Here is a 6,491-nt window from a genome sequence, read left to right as displayed (position 1 = left end):
TCTTTTTTTTTTTTTGACAGAGTCTCACTCTGTCACCCAGACTGGAGTGCAGTGGCCAATCTCGGCTCACTGCAACCTCCACCTCCTGAGTCCAAGCCATCCTCCTGCCTCAGCCTCCAGAGTAGCTAAGATCACAGGCACTCACCACCACGCCTGGCTAACTTTTGTATTTTTAGTAGAGATGGGGTTTCGCCATGTTGGCCAGGCTGGTCTTGAACTCCTGACTCAGGTGATCTGTCTGCCTCAGCCTCCCGAAGTGCTGGGATTACAGGAATGAGCCACCACACCTGGCCCACTTTGTTTCTTGTCAGCCATCCCAGCCCCCAGGAGAATGTGAGGCAAAGACTTGTGTTGTTTCTGTTTCACCATTGTGTTCTCCATGCCAGGACAGAGTGTGACATATATGAGGTGACCTATTTGTCAGATGAATGAATGGTTTCTATCATGTGACTCTGCATGTGTGGCTTCAGGTAAATTAATTGATTAAGCCAGGAATTAGTGTCCTTACTCCAAGGCAGCTTCCCACTGGTTGGCCCATGTCCTTTGAGGGTGTCTGGCATGAGAGCTCTGTCATGGTGACAGGTGGAACCCATAAACCCTACTGGTAGGGAGTTCGTGAGACTCTGAGAGGGAAGCTAATAGTAGGATGGGATTGAAGAAAGGAGCCACAGAAAAAAGGCCGCAGAAGCTGTGGCACAGAGGCGGATAGCAGAGACTTTAGTCAGCAGGGACAGAAGCAATGGAAGCAGAGATAGAAAAATGATGAGTCATCCTAATGACAGAGAACTCCAGCCTGATAATCCCAGAGAATGGCTCAGAAGCCGGTTGAGATGCAAGGGCTACTGCAGGGCTACTAGAGCTGCTCCTACATCTCAAACGATGTCCTGCATGTCAGCAAAGCCCGGCCTGGTGGCTGGTTTGCTCGCTCTTACTTCCCTGCATATCCTAAAAGCAGCTTGCCATTAACCAAGATAGACTGAGGGGCCTCTGGCTCCTTCAACAAAGTCCCTGGCAGCATGAGCCCAAGGACCAGCCTGGCCCTTGCCTGGCAGGGGCTCCCAGGGACTGGGCTGGGCTGGCCCTCACCTCCCGTGGGGAAGGCACCTGCACAGGGGTGGAAGTTCTCAGGTCAGGCTAGGGCAGGTGACCTTGCTCATTCCAGGAAGCAGTGCTCAGCTGAGCAGTTTCCCTTCAAAACATGGCAGTGCTCATGGGAAATCTCTGCACTCCCACTTTCAACGTACTCTTTCTCTGTAATGCTGTGGAGAGAAAAGGTCAGAGTGAGGCCTTGTTGCTAAGCCAAGTCAGCAAACAAAATCCCATGTTTGCTGTTCCAGCGTGGCCCTGGGGAGGCTCCTTTGAGGCTGCCGGGGTGAGGTGGGGGAGTCAGAAGGTGGAGCGTGTGCAGGGAGAGGAACATTGCCCCTGTCCTTCCTGCTCTGGGACCTGTTTGTTACTTGGTCTACCACAGGGCCTGGCCCCCTTCCTACTGCCTGCCACTCATTTACTGTCCTGAGTCATTTCCCAAGAACATACTTGGAAAGCTTCCCACCTGTCCAGATACAATTTTTCAATATGCTAGTTGTCTTATTATACACACACACATATATTTTTTCTTTTATATTTATAAATAAATATATATGTATTTTCATGCGTTTGTTTCATTTTGTTTTTTGAAATAGAGTCTTGCTCTATTGTCCAGGCTGGAGGGCAGTGGCACAAATCGGGGCTCACTGCATTCTCAGCCTCTTGGCTGAGATCCTCCCACCTTAACCTCTCAAGTAGCTGGGAATACAGGCCCATGTCACCATGCCCAACTAATTTTTTTATTTTTACTTTTTACAGATGGGGTCTCGCTACATTGCCCAACCTGGTCTCAAACTCCTCGGCTCAAGTAATCCTCCTGTGTTGGCCTCCCAATGTGCTGGGATGACAAGTGTTAGCCACCACACCCAGCCACATATATTGGTTTTCACACACAGTTCCTGGCTCATAACTCCCACAGTCCTCATTACTGTAAAAAGAATATCTCTCTCTGATCTTTCCCTGTCCTCCTTTGACCTCCCTGTGGCAGGACCCTAATCTGATTGTGGGTCATGAGACCCTCATTCCGGAGAGGGTCCTGCCCCATACCCTAGAGGTAGAAATGCTATACAGAGAGGCCAGGAAGAATCTGAACAGACAGGACTTGCAGGGTTTAGATCATATCTCTTTTTTTTTTTTTTTTTTTTTTTTTTTGAGACATAGTCTCACTCTGTCACCAGGTTGGAGTACAGTGGTGTGATCTTGGCTCACTGTAACCTCTGCCTCCTGGGTTCAAGCGAATCTCCTGCCTCAGCCTCCCAAGTAGCTGGGACTACAGTTGCACACCACCACGCCTAGCTAATTTTTGTATTTTTAGTAGAGATGGGGTTTCACTATGTTGGCCAGGATGGTCTCGATCTCTTGACCTTGTGATCTGCCCATCTTGGCCTCTCAAAGTGCTGGGATTACAGGTGTGAGCCACTGTGCCTGACCAGATCATATCCTTTTTGTCCAATCACATTTCAACAAGGTTATCCATACTTCAATCATGCCTATCCAATGAAGTCACCATAAAACGCCCCAGAAGACAGGGTTCAAGAACTTCTGGATAAGGCTGGGCATGGTGGCTCACACCTGTGATCCTAGCACTTTGGGAGGCCAAGAAGGGTGGATTACCTGATGTCAGGAGTTCGAGACCAGCCTGGCCAACATGGTGAAACCTCTTCTCTACTAAAAATATAAAAATTAGCTGGGTATGGTGGCATACACCTGTAATCCCAGCTACTTGGGAGGCAGAGGTACAAGAATCTCTTGAACCCAGGAGGCAGAGTTTGCAGAGAGCCGAGATCATGCCACTGCACTCCAGCCTGGGTGACAGAGCCAGACTCTGTCTCAATAGAAAAAAAAAAAAAAAAAAAAAATACCGAGTGCAGTGGCTCATGCCTGTAATCCTCGCATTTTGAGAGGCCGAGGAGGGTGGATCACCTGAGCCTGGGAGTTCAAGACCAGCCTGACCAACATGGAAAAGCCCCGTCTCTACTAAAAACACAATATTAGCCGGGTGTGGTGGCAGGTGCTTGTAATCCCAGCTAGTCAGGAGGCTGAGGCAGGAGAATTGCTTGAACCTGGGAGGTGGAGGTTGCAGTGAGCTGAGATCACGCCATTGCACTCTAGCCTGGGAAACAAGAGCGAAACTCTGTCTCGAAACAAAACAATACAAAAACCTTCTGGGTAGCCAAACGTGGAGGTTTCTGGGAAGGTGAATGGTTAACAAGAACTCATGCAAGAGCCAGGAGAGTGGCCCATCCCAACACCATGAGGACAGAAGTGCCTGCACTCAGACCTTACCTTATGTATCTCTTCATGTAGTTGTTTATTTGTATCCATTAAAATATCCTTAGGAATAATCCAGTAAATGTAAGTAATTGTTTCCTCGAGTTCTGTGAGCTACTCTAGCAAATAAATCGCATTCAAAGACCGGGTCGTTGGAACCCCAACTTGAAGCTGGTCAGTCAGAGGTTGTGGATGCCTGGACTTGTCACTGGTGTCTGAAGTGGGAGGTGAATTTTTGGCACTGAGCCCTTGGTCTGTGGGATCTGACGCTATCTCCGGGGAGACAGTATCAGAAGTGAATTGGAGGGCACCCAGCTGGTGTCTGCTGCAGTATCGATTGCTTGCTTGTAGTGGGGAGAATCCTTCACATTTCATCACAGAAGTTTTCTGTGTTTATTGTTGTGTGGCGTGACAGCAGAGGAAAAAATTTGAGTTTTTCCTACCACTAGTGCAATTCCAAAACATCTTACTTTGGTTCTGCCCAACATTGAGATTGTTGGGGGGTCATTGATTCTTCTCAAATACAAAATATTCTGTCCAGATAGCATGATAACAAAAGCTCACTCATTCCATAAATGTTTAGTAAGTTTCATTAAGTGTCAGGAGCTAGACCAGATATTGAGGAAACAGCAATGACAAGAGAGAAATTCTTGCTTTTATCGACTCTCAGTCAACAGGAAAGATAGATATTAAACAAATAATTATAAACAGGAGGAATATTTTGAAAGAGGAAGCACAAGGTGTAATAGCAAAGAGCTTATAACAGAGGAAGCTGGATGCAGTGTGGGAGTCTGAAAAAACTTCCTTAAGGAGCAGACATTTCAGCTAGGCTGAGAGGATGTAGAGGGGGTATTCCAGACAGAAAACACCACAGGTTTGTAGGTCTAAAAGAGAAGTAGAGAGAGCAAGAGCAAGAACGAGAGAGATGTTTGAAGAAAATAGAAGTTCTGGGTGGGTGTGGTGGCTCATGCCTGTAATCCCAGCACTTTGGGAGCCTGGCGGGGCGGGAGACAGATCACAAGGTCAGGAGTTTGAGACCAGACTGACCAACATGGTGAAACCCCATCTCTACTAAAAATACAAAAATTAGCCAGGCGTGGTGGCGGGTGCCTGTAATTCTAGCCACTCAGGAGGCTGAGGCAGGAGAATCACTTGCACCTGGGAGGTGGAGGTTGCAGTGAGCCGACGAGATCACGCCACTGCACTCCAGCCTGGGAACAGAACGAGATTCGTCTCAAAAAAAAAAAAAAAAAAAAAAAAAATAGAAGTCCTGATGGTTGAACTGTAGAGAGGGAGGTGGAATCAGTGAGAGACATCAAATACATTTTGAGGGGAAATTGAAGAGTCTTTGCTCTTCACATCCTCTAAAACTTGGCATTTGATAGACAAATGACCTTCTCTCCTCCAACTCTACATGACAAACGTTCTTACCAGTTTAGAAACAAATAGACAAACAACCTACTATGATTTGAATGTTTTCCATGTTCATGGTGCATCCAGAGAAAAGTTGGCCATGCAGCCTATCACCCTGGCTAAGCTAATTGGTAAGGAGAAGACACCTGGCCCAAAAAAAGCCAATCTGTAGACTGGTCAGTGACCTGTGAAAACAGCTTGCTACAAAAGCTTTGTGAAACAGAGGCAGCTTAGACTACAAACCAATGGGAATGTCTCTCTTGGAGCATTTGAATACAAAGCATCAAAGCCAGTCAGTCAACAGCAGCAGGAACAGAAGAAACAGAGGCAGAGTCACCAAGACAATGTAATGGTGAAACCCTTAAGTAGGAAATCCCCAAAACCTGCGACTGAGGGTCTTCAGGTCCCCAAAGTACAGTTCCGTTGCCATGAGACCTGGCTGTCCCTGGATTCCCCTAAGGCCTGGCTGTGGGGTTGAGGGTCTTATCTTCCTATCTCCCCACATGTCCCTGTGGAAATCCTCACTCACCTCTGGATCGTGCTCCACAGTGGTGTTTGGGTCCTATCATCGTTCTTTATCGCTGACCGGGCTAAGTCAGTGTTAGGGCCATCTGGAGATGTGGCCTTGATGTTTTCATGAATAATGGCTCTGTACCCTCTAATAACATTCAGTACCAGGTGGAGGGAGAAAGGAAATTAAACTTGCTGAGTACCTACTATGCGCAGGCAAGATATCAGTTGTCCTTATAACTATCCTAAGAGGTGCAATTGACCTCATTTGATAGCTGGTAGAAGACAGAACCAAACTCTACCTGGGTTTGGTAGAGAAAGACCAAACCCAGGTCTTTCTCCCATCTTCCAGACTATTTTTGCTACATTGTGTTGCCTCCTTCGTTCATTTAAGTATATATTTATGGGCCAGGTGTGGTGGCTGAAGTCTGCAATCCCAGCACTTTGGGTCAAGGTAGGACTGGACCACAGAGCAAGACCCCATCTCTACAAAAATACACACACACACACACACACACACACACACTGCTCGCAGGGGTTTCTTTCTTACTTATATCTTTTTTTTTTTTTTTTTTTTTTTGAGACGGAGTCTCGCTCTGTCGCCCAGGCTGGAGTGCAGTGGCCGGATCTCAGCTCACTGCAAGCTCCGCCTCCCGGGTTTATGCCATTCTCCTGCCTCAGCCTCCCGAGTAGCTGGGACTACAGGCGCCCGCCACCTCGCCCGGCTAGTTTTTTGTATTTTTTTTAGTAGAGACGGGGTTTCACTGTGTTAGCTGGGATGGTCTCAATCTCCTGACCTCGTGATCCGCCCGTCTCGGCCTCCCAAAGTGCTGGGATTACAGGCTTGAGCCACTGCGCCCGGCCCTTATTTATATCTTTGGTGTTTTGGCAAAACTGCAGAATTGCTTGACAAATTGCTTTGTTTTAGCAACTTTATTTGTATCCTAACTCTTACAGAAGGCAATTATGAAAAAATCAAGTAAGAAAGAAAACATTTTCATTTAGATTCAGTAGCCTTACAAAGATACTAGAAGTCTGCTAATATATTTTATTTTTGTATTAACATGTTTTAATTATCTACATTTGTTGTTATATTATGAAGTTCTATTAGCTTTTAATAATTCATAAATATAATTGAAATGGGTAATTCAGAAATAGGGTTGAAATTTACCTCAAAACCATTCACTTTAAAATGAAAAGCAATGTATTTT

The sequence above is a fragment of the Piliocolobus tephrosceles genome, chromosome 4, assembly GCF_002776525.5.
Source record: "Piliocolobus tephrosceles isolate RC106 chromosome 4, ASM277652v3, whole genome shotgun sequence".
Classification (NCBI taxonomy): domain Eukaryota; kingdom Metazoa; phylum Chordata; class Mammalia; order Primates; family Cercopithecidae; genus Piliocolobus; species Piliocolobus tephrosceles.
This window is presented reverse-complemented; position numbering follows the sequence as displayed.